At 42.2% G+C, this 9,852-nt stretch overlaps 1 protein-coding gene across 2 annotated transcripts in view; it reads left to right on the forward strand.

Moving 5' to 3' along the window:
• The window catches only part of SOBP (sine oculis binding protein homolog), a 135,951-nt gene extending 126,336 nt beyond the window's left edge, over positions 1–9,615 (forward strand). For both annotated transcript variants that reach the window (XM_073336934.2, XM_073336933.2), the window contains one exon: positions 9,527–9,615. The gene's annotated coding sequence lies outside the window, so the exon portion shown is untranslated. The remainder of the gene's footprint in view (positions 1–9,526) is intronic.
• Positions 9,616–9,852: the final 237 nt, after the last annotated feature.

The following is a 9,852-nucleotide window of genomic DNA, read 5'->3' on the forward strand; positions in this document are numbered from 1 at the left end:
GATTTCTTTGTAAAGTTCTGCAGCCCATCAACAACGTATTGATATTTTAAACCTATGTTTAAAGCAATTTTCAGCTATTTATTTGGAGCCCTTGTGGCTAAATGTAAATCTTAATATTATTATGATTTATTGCGTGCTCATGCTTCAAATATTTATATGCTTTTATGATCCACTTGAGCTGCCCTTTTTAAGTACTTTATCCAAAAACCCCTTTCCCACAGGAATTCTGTAATCTAGTGATGTCCGAATACTGATACAGAAGAAGAGGTACATGATGAGGTCACTACAGACTTGAATGCTGTCCCCTACTTTCTTAGTTCAATTAAGATGCAAATTTTCCATTATACAGCAGTAGTTTACCAATTACTGCTGAACCAGCGATAAAAACATTGTCTCTATATTTGTAGAAAAGTTTAAACAACAGCAAACTCTGCAACAATTACTGCTAGTTTAAACTGTTACCAGTAATCACAAGGGACACTCTAAAGCCGCTGGCACTGCACCTGTAAAATGTTCCAGCTACAAGCTATTTGCTCCATACATTCTTGATTGTTATCCCCTCCTCTGCCATAATCTGCAAGACTTTTTGGCTACTTGAGACCCTATCCTGCACCCATTAAACTAGATAAATCGAATTCTATTCTCAGGATTTGATCCTGCATGACTGAAATGAATCAGAGCTTTACGAACATTAGTGGGAGATGGACCAGGCCCTTACATTGGTATAAATCAGGAAAAATTCCACTAAAGTCAGTGTAAAACCAGAGAGAGATCAGAATCAGGCCCCGTGGTTGCAGCCTCAGGGTCTTGACTACAATGGGCCTGATTCCTCAAACGCTTGCCTGTGGGAGTAGGCCTTACACAGACAAGTAGTCCCACTGGCTTCAGGGTGGCAACAATTTGCAGGATCAGGACCTAACAGTCTTTGTTGTGGCTGCTGTATTTTAATTTGCGTATTTAATATTAAGAAATCCAAAACATAAGTTTTTTAAAATGTCTCTTTTAATATAACCCAAGATCTTATAATTTGTGTAAATGGAGTCAGAATAGGTAACATTTGTACAGAAGCAGTAAACAAGTCAACACACACGGAACACTTCTGTAGGACTTTTCAAGCATTAACTAAGGAGCCCTCACAACAGCCCAACAAGATAGCTCAGTATTATTTCCCCCATTTTACAGACAGGGAATCTGAAGCAGAGGGGCAGATTCTGATCTCATTTACACTGCTGTGACTTGACTGTCTTCACTCCCACCTACCAGCTTCTATGCCACTCCATGTGTAATATTTTATGCAAATAAGCTAGATGCAGCTGACATATTTGCAAATAATTTACATATGACCCTAAACTTCAATTTACAGTCAACACACCCATCCCTGAGCAAGGGGCAGAGCGCTGCGTGCACAAACCTTGCAGGTGTCGCGTGTATGGGTGTGTGCTCGAGTGGACTTGGGCAGGGACCTCAGTGGGGATGTCTGCGGGGCAGCTGGGGCGCTCTCTAGCCCCTTCTCCTCACCTTCTGCCTGCTGCTGCCGCCTCTTCCTGCTGCTGCCAGCTGCTCCTCCTTGCTCCTTTCCCACTTGGCTCCAGCACGGAAAACACCCTGAGGGGAGCGTGCTCAGCCCTGGTGCCACAGCAGCTCCTGGAGGCCAAAACTGGCGATAACAGGCCAGTCCTGCTGAACACATAAGGTTTCAGCAGAGCTGGGGGAACGCTCCACATTGCTGCCAAATGTGGCAGGGTTGCGACAGAAGCGTGACTCTTGGCAGCCTTGCTTCAGTGCTGTGACATCAAACAACCTCCATGTAAACGAGAACAGAGCCTGGCCCAAACAGGTTAAGTGATTTGCCAGAGGCCCCAGAATAAGTCATTCTTACAGCGGAGATTAGAAGTGCAGAGTTTGTCTGCTCTTACCATGGCCTAGCTTTTATGCTACTGGCTTATGTGTCTCTCAGTGTCACCAGAGTATAAGCCAGTGGGCCCCCTTTTCAGCGATCAGTGGGAGATGGGGAGTGGGGAGGCCACAAATGCTGATTTTTTAAAAGTAAAACTGAAAATGTTGTGGAGCTTCATTAATCTTTTGATCATTATCTGCAAAGTGTGTGAAATTACACAAAAATGGTATTAAATGAGAATTGGCTAAGAGGAAAAGATTTTGCTTGTTTGTAGGAGACAGGGTTATTAATGTGAGAGGTTAGGAACACAAATTGTTATATGGAGTGGATTTGCCTCAGCACAAAGAACTTATGTAGGGCCCTATGCACTGTTAAACTCTGTTTTAAGGATTTAAGAGAGACACGGGAATGGGATGAATTTTACCCTAGGAGTGCACCAAGGAATGAACAACAACTGTAAGGAGGGGGCGGGATGGGGACATCAGACATAAGCAACAATAATTTTTGAACTAGCCATAGTTCATCTATATTGATAGAAGTAGGTAGTAATGAATATAAGTGTAAATCAGAAGTTGGGAATTGTGGAAAATTGAATAAGGGAAGCAAAGGGACACAAGAAGAAATCTATGGCCAGCAGAGTTAAGGACATTAAGGAGTTTTTAAAGTATATTAGGGAAAAAAAATCCTAACAATAGTATTGGTCCATGGGAAAATAATAGAATTATCCATAATAATGCAGAAAAGACAGAAGTGTTCAATAAATATTTCTGTTCTGTATTTGGGAAAAAATAGATGATCTACTCATATCATATGATAACACTCTTTCCATTCCGCTAGTATCTCAGAAGGATGTTAAATGGAAGCTACTAAAATTAGACATATATAAATCAACAGGTCTAGATAACTTGCATCCAGAATGTGAAAAAAAAAAAAAAAAGAAGGCAGATGAGTTCACTGGACCATTAATGTGAATTTTCAGTAAGTCTTGGAACTCTGGGGAAGTTCCAGAAGACTGGAAGTTAATGTTGTGCCAATATTTAAAAAGGGTAAACACAATGACCTAGATAATTACAGGCCTGTGAGGCTGACATTGATCCCAGGAAACGTAACGGAGAGGCTGATATGCGACTCGATTAATAAAGAATTAAAGGAGGGTAATATAATGAATTCCAGTCAACGTGGGTTTATGGAAAATAGATCCTGTCAAACTAACTTGATATCTTTTTTTGATGAGATTATAAGTTTTGTTGATAAAGGTAATAGAGTTGTATAATAGACGTCTGTAGGGCATTTAACTTGATACTGCATGCCATTTTGATTTAAAAAACTAGAAAGATATAAGCAAACATGGCACACATTAACTGGATTAAAAGTTAGCTACATGATAGGTCTCAACATATAATTGTAAACCAGGAATCATCATTGAACGGGTATGTTTCCTGTGAGGTCCCGCAGGGATCAGTTCTTGGCCCTATGACATTTAACATTTTTATTAACATCCTAGAAGAAAAAATAAAATCATCACTAATACAGTTTGCAGATGACACAAAAACTGGAGGAATGGTAAATAATTTAGAGAACAGGTCACTGATAAAGAGCGATCTGGATTATTTGGTAAACTGGGAGCAAGCAAGCAATATGCATTTTAATATGGCTAAATGTAAATGTATAAATCTAGCAACAAAGAATGTAGGCCATACTTATGCAATGGGGGTCTCCATCCTGGGAAGCAGTGATTGTGAAAAAGATCTGGGGGTCTTGGTGGATACTCATGAGCTCCCAGTGTGACACTGTGGCCAACAAGGCAAATGTAGTCCTTGGATGCATCAACAGGGGAATCTTGAGTAGGAATAGAGAGGTCATTCTACCTCTGTATTGGGCACTGGTGCAACTGCTGCTGGAATACTGTATTCAGTTCTGGTGACCAGAATTCAAGAAGGATGTTGATAAATTGGAGAGGGTTCAGAGAAGAGCCACAAGAATGATTAAAGGATTAGAAAACCTGCCTTATAGTGATAGACTCAAAGAGCTCGATCCAGTTAGTTTAACGAAGAGAGGGCTAAGAGGTAACTTGATTACAATCTGGAAGTTGAAACTAGATAAATTCAGATGGGAAATAAGACCATAATTCTTTAACAGTCAGAGTAATTAACCGTTGGAACAATTTATCATGGTGGATTCTCCATCACTGACGATTTTTTTAATCAGGATTGGGTGTTTTTCTAAAAGATCTGCTTTAGGAGTTATTTTTGGGAAGTTCGAAGGCCTGTGTATACAGGGGTTCAGACTAGATGATCACAGTGATTGCATATGCCCTTGGAATCTATGAATCTTGGCTGAAATCTGTGTGTCTGCCCTCCTGATCTTAATAACACAAAACCATGAGGGAGCACAGAAGTGAAAAGAAATGCACGTCAGCAAGATCAGACAAGAAGCTGATCGCTGATGTTAAAAATGTTTTAAGTTTAAAAAATAATTGCTCCCTGCCAGGGCACTGCAGACTGTCCAATGGACCCAATCTCAGCAGTTCTGGAAAACAAAATGCAGTCCTAAATAGAAAGTAGAAATGCCCTGCCCCATGGATGTGGACCAAATTAAAAAATAATAACCTAAAGCTGACCCAGAACATGTTATGGCGTGACAGTCACACCATACCCAACCCCCACTCCATGGAACCAAACACAGGGCCAATTTCTGCTCACTAATGCACACATGTGAATCTGTTCTCATTGGCTTTAAAGGAGAGCTACATATGCATTCAGGGCTCAATATTTATGAAGGTCCCTTTGTGTTTGGGGCCGCATGTGTGTAGGCTATAAGGGGGGAGAAGAGATTCCATTTATCCTCTCCATATGTTCCCTTACCTCACCTGGAGCTGGGAGCCATGTATATAACATCCATACAGTGTGGTCCTATCTGTCTTTGTGTTGCAGTAGTCACAGCTGCTCATTAGAACCGTCTCAGAGCAAAAACCAAAGCAATAAAAAAGGGTAGCAAGTGCTATTGCTAGATAAACAAATGTTCAAAAGTTACCACAGATTTTGAGTGCCTCCATTTTTCGATATTCAGCTTGCTTTTCAAAGGTGCCAAAGACCCACAAAATTCCCATAGCAGCATATTGTTGTTCAGCTTTGAGGTGCTATTCAGCACCTGGCCTGACAGTGTAGAAAAGAGATGAGCCTCCATCTCAACTCTCCTTTCTTTGGGTGGGGTGAGGGGCTCAGAGCAAGATGCTGTTGTTCATCTGCACCTGCCCCCAGCCTCTTCACAGAGCAACATGTGTGACTTTTTTGGCAAAATATTCTAATTTTTTTTCTTCCCTCTCCTTTACCTGTTGTGTCCCTGGTTTTATCTGCTCTTCCTTTCCCTCTTTTGTTTGGTAGGGATTTCTCCTCCTTACTCTTGGATTGTAGTTCCTGTATGAAAGGTGTGAAGTGCAGGAGTGCTGTTAAGAGTGGCCAATGGTCTCACCTGGCAGCTCTGCTGTTACCTTTGGTACCTGTGGGTGGGATTTCTCTCCTATTGCTCTTCCATAGGACTTGCTCCCTGGTAAATTTGGAATAACTGCAACCACTGCCTCCTGTTAACTCTCAAGTTCCTGTCCAGAGTGAGGGACTCTGTGGGTTTTATTTGCTCCATTTTTGCCAGTGATTTAGTTGACTTTTGACATACAGGAGTACTAGTAAAAGTCTCAGCTGTATTTCTTGGCTCTAATCACCTGACAAGGGTCAGGCGAATAGCCTTGTCAGATGGCAGCAGCCGATATTTACAAATTCCAGTCGTTAATTTAACAGTATACCCTAGTCCAAATGGATAGACTAAATTAGGTTAGAGAAAAAGGTCCAGAGTTAGACCTAGTTTAACCTGGTGCAATTTCACTGAAGGCTTTTCTAGGAATAGGTGCAGATCTTAGACAGAGAAGCAATAGTTAGCAGTTGGCATCCTTTCTCCTATTCTTTCCCAGTTTCTCCCAGAAAGTTCTTCCCTAAATATAAAATTGACAGAGACCATTGCATTATCTACAGGCAAACTCCAATGTATCTGTATGACAATTCAATATCACAGTTCCCTTACGACAATACTGTCTCTAGCCCTGCTCGGCCACACAGAGTAAGTCCCATGCATCCCTGTTTGGATTTTAAGGTCTGTACAGGTTAGAGCTCCAACTGCCAGGAGTAGGAGGCCAGGGGCTGCATATCTGACCCATTGTTAACAAAAGACCCAGAGTTTGCAGGACATGAATGAAAAAAAAATACCCTTGAAGTTAATGGGAATTTGTCGTGGTAAGAACTGTGTAAGGAACTCTGAATTTGAGCCCAGCTAACTTTCTCCTTGGGTCCCCTCTGAAATAAAATGTCAGAGCTCTGTGTGCAGAAATGCTTCCCCCAGCTTTAGTGATGTGGTGCCTTTTCTATAATGTCATGGAGAGGAAAGATAAATCACTCACTGTTCAAAGGGGAAGGTTTTAATGGTAAAGCTTGAACTACTTGGAGAGTTGCTAAAAAGCACTGAGCTATTACAAATAACAGATGACCCCAGCGAGTTTATAGGGCTGAACATGCTCTCATGCCTGCGTCAGCTGCACTCCTGTGGTTATGACTTCAGCAGAGCCTCCCTGAGAAAATTATGGGCTTGCCTTCGCCCTGGGGCCATTTATGAACCAGGCATCTTCTGGCGCATCAACAGCTTTCATGTTCATTGCCTGGTTGAATTAAGTACTGTGTTAAAAGACGGAAAACTCCACCAGCCCACATCAATGATCACCCGGGACTAAGCCTAATGCTCAGTCGCCATATTGTTTCTGAACAATTTGATGCTGCGGTTGGAGTTGAAGACTGAAAAAAGTAAGAATGACAAAAATTGTTTTCCGTTAGTGTTTTATACCCTCTCACTATGTATATAGGTGTGTAGTGTTTTATATCACAGAGCTCTCAGCTCAAGGGTCTAAGATGATCACAAACTCTATTGTAACTGACTTTCTGCTTAGGCTGACAGCAAGGTATGAACCCAGGAGGACCTTCAGTGCTCAAAACATGAGCCTCTACTGCTTGAGGTAAAGGGCTATAGCTTCATTAATTAGAGTCAGTAGTTGATCCATAAACCTCTTATGTGGACTGGCCACTAGACAGGACAAACTCCTCACTCTGCTAGTCTGGGTTACAGTATTATGCAAGGAGTTTTATCTTCTACCTCTCCTGCATGCCTATTCCCTACCTGTAACTTCATCTCAAAGACTATAAAAGTAAATAAGCTACTGGGTATTTTCTTAATTCTGTAAAACAGTCCCAATGCTTTGGGTGCACACTGAGACAATCTTATGGCTTGGACTCCATTATTCTCTAAAACCTTAGAGGGAAATCCTAAAGCATATTATCAGTCTCAGTATGTGCACTGGGCAACATTTTCCTCCTCAGTCCACTTTGTTGTTCCCTTACCTGCAGTGTGAATTTCTCTGATACCCTATGTCTCTGTACTTATGTCCCATGCACAACTCCTGTCGTCCTCATGGCAAAGAGTGGAAGAACCATAAAGCATATTCAGGGCTGCCACAGAGCATGGTGCCAGCAGAGCTGCCCAGGTCATGGGGGCACTACAGCTAGTGGGAGGTTTAATATGCATGTTTCAATGCCACATGGTTGGGAGAGTGAGCAGCAGCTAGAGATCTCTGTGATGATAACTGAGCCCCTTGGGAAAGGGAGGTATCTCCCTGTTTGGTGCAACGCTGGGCTACATCACTGCTCCCTGCCCGTCCGTTTGATAGGTAATTTTGACCCACCGTTCCCCTAATTCCCTCCATAAACACTAGTTCTGCACTTCTGCATACACTGCCTGCTCCCCTATTCTATGCCTCCACCCTACTCTCATGGAAATGAACTCACTTCATCCTCAGCTGGCATGGCATTTGCATGGGGTGGGGTTATATGGGGGAGAGAAAGTATTATGCTGCATCTTGGGGCTTTCAGCTGGGAGCAATCACATGGCTTTGCAAGGGGCCATACATTTGCCTGAGTCAGCCCTGTTTATATAATTGTATAACTGAAGAGGTTGGCAGAAAGGCATTCTAGGTGAGAAACCTGGGTTCTGGCCTCTCTTCTGCCTGCTCACCAGAGCCTGGAGTTGCTGATCTTCAGGACACATGGTCAGGCACTCCTCTGGGAAGACTGAGTGAGGAGGGAGAGGGGGGTCATTGAGAAGTCTGTCATGCAGGGTATGATGGAGGCAGGGTGATGAGAAGGTTTTCTGGGCACGGTGCAGATTTGTTAAACTTGCTCTAATATTCTTTATTAAGGTGTGTGTTTCAAAACCTTCTAATGTGCTTAGAGTACAAGTGCACAGTAAGCCTAATTACATGAATAAACAACCAAACTCTAACATTGGTGTCCAGGATGAGTTGTTCACCTATCACTGCTGAGTCCAGTTCTCCACAGTAAGCTCAATGTTTCACTCAGAAATAAAAAAAACTACGATATATGAGAAAACCCCATCTCTTAGTTAGGGTTTGGTAATTTAACCCCCTTCCTCTTAGGTTGCAGTACAGACCCAAATGCTCTGCCACTCAGAGGGAAGATATGGAAAGATACGTTTGGCATGATCCATGACTTTAATATACTGAAGCTAAACATTGTATTCAGACAGTTTTTTTTTTAAATTGTGATAGCTTAAAAAAGGGGAGAAGGGCTAATTACTGGGAGACAACCAGTAGTACAGTAAAACCTCAGAGTTACAGGAATGGAGGTTGTTCGTAACTCTGAACAAAACTTTATGGTTGTTCTTTGAAAAGTTTATAGCTGAACACTGACTTAATACAGCTTTGGAACTTTACTATGCAGAAGAAAAATGCTGCTTTTGACCATCTAAATTTAAATGAAACAAGCACAGAAACAGTTTCCTTATCTTGTCAAATATTTTTTTAAACTTTCCCTTTATTTTTTTAGTTAACGTTTAACACAGTATTATGCTGTATTTGAATTTTTTTTTTTTTTGTCTCTGCTCCTGCCTGATTGCATACTTCTGGTTCCAAATGAGGTGTGTAGTTGACTGGTCAGTTTGTAACTCCGGTGTTTGTAATTCTGAGGTTCTACTGATAGTTAAAACAAGCAAATGAGAGGTAGAAGATATGTGCTGTCTTCCCAATGCTACCATTATTCCTGGCACTGTGGGATCCTGGGCAAATCAAATATCCTCCTTGGCTCAGTCCTTCTATCTGTTTAATGGAGATAATGGTACATATACTTTTGTAAAGTACTTTGAGATCCATAGGTGAAGAGCACTGGATAACTGCAAGAGGTTATTACTCACCTTTGATCTGCTAGACTAAAAGGCGGGAGGCAAAAAGTATTAATTATGATTGTGTCTCTCTCTTGTTTTAAGCTTGTTCTAAGGAGCTTGTTCTCCATGTTCTAATATACTTCCACCAATCTTGCTGCAAAGGAGGCTTTGCTGACTTCTCCATGTACTCACAGCCCTGGTAGTATCAGGCAGACATACCTGAGGATGAAGCAGTGAAACCAGTGTCCTTACATAAGCTGCCCTCAGGGCTTTAAGCTGCGTTCCCAAGTTTGTGCACACATTCCCTGCAATGAATCATCCCCAACGCTTTCTGACCAGCTCCTCTTGTCTGTTTTACAGGAATGCTCACTGACAGGGTACCTTGCATGGAGAAAGGGAGCAGAGCAAACCATGTCACTTCACCGAATGATGCCAGCTGGGCCGCTCACCACCCCGTCTGGCTAAAAGTCAAACAAATAAAGCAGCTTCTGTCATTAAGTCTCTCAGAGGAAGCCTCAGTCCCACGGGTGCCTTTGGCCCAGAAGATAGCCTATCATGGACCGACGTAATGTGCTTCACATTCCCACTACCACCTCCTCTTCTCCTTGGAGGAACATGTTTTCCTCTTGGTTTCTTGCTGGGGAATTTTTCCCTCTGGTTTCAAAAACCACCCGGACCAATGTAGG

The sequence above is a fragment of the Lepidochelys kempii genome, chromosome 3 (genome assembly GCF_965140285.1).
Source record: "Lepidochelys kempii isolate rLepKem1 chromosome 3, rLepKem1.hap1, whole genome shotgun sequence".
Classification (NCBI taxonomy): domain Eukaryota; kingdom Metazoa; phylum Chordata; order Testudines; family Cheloniidae; genus Lepidochelys; species Lepidochelys kempii.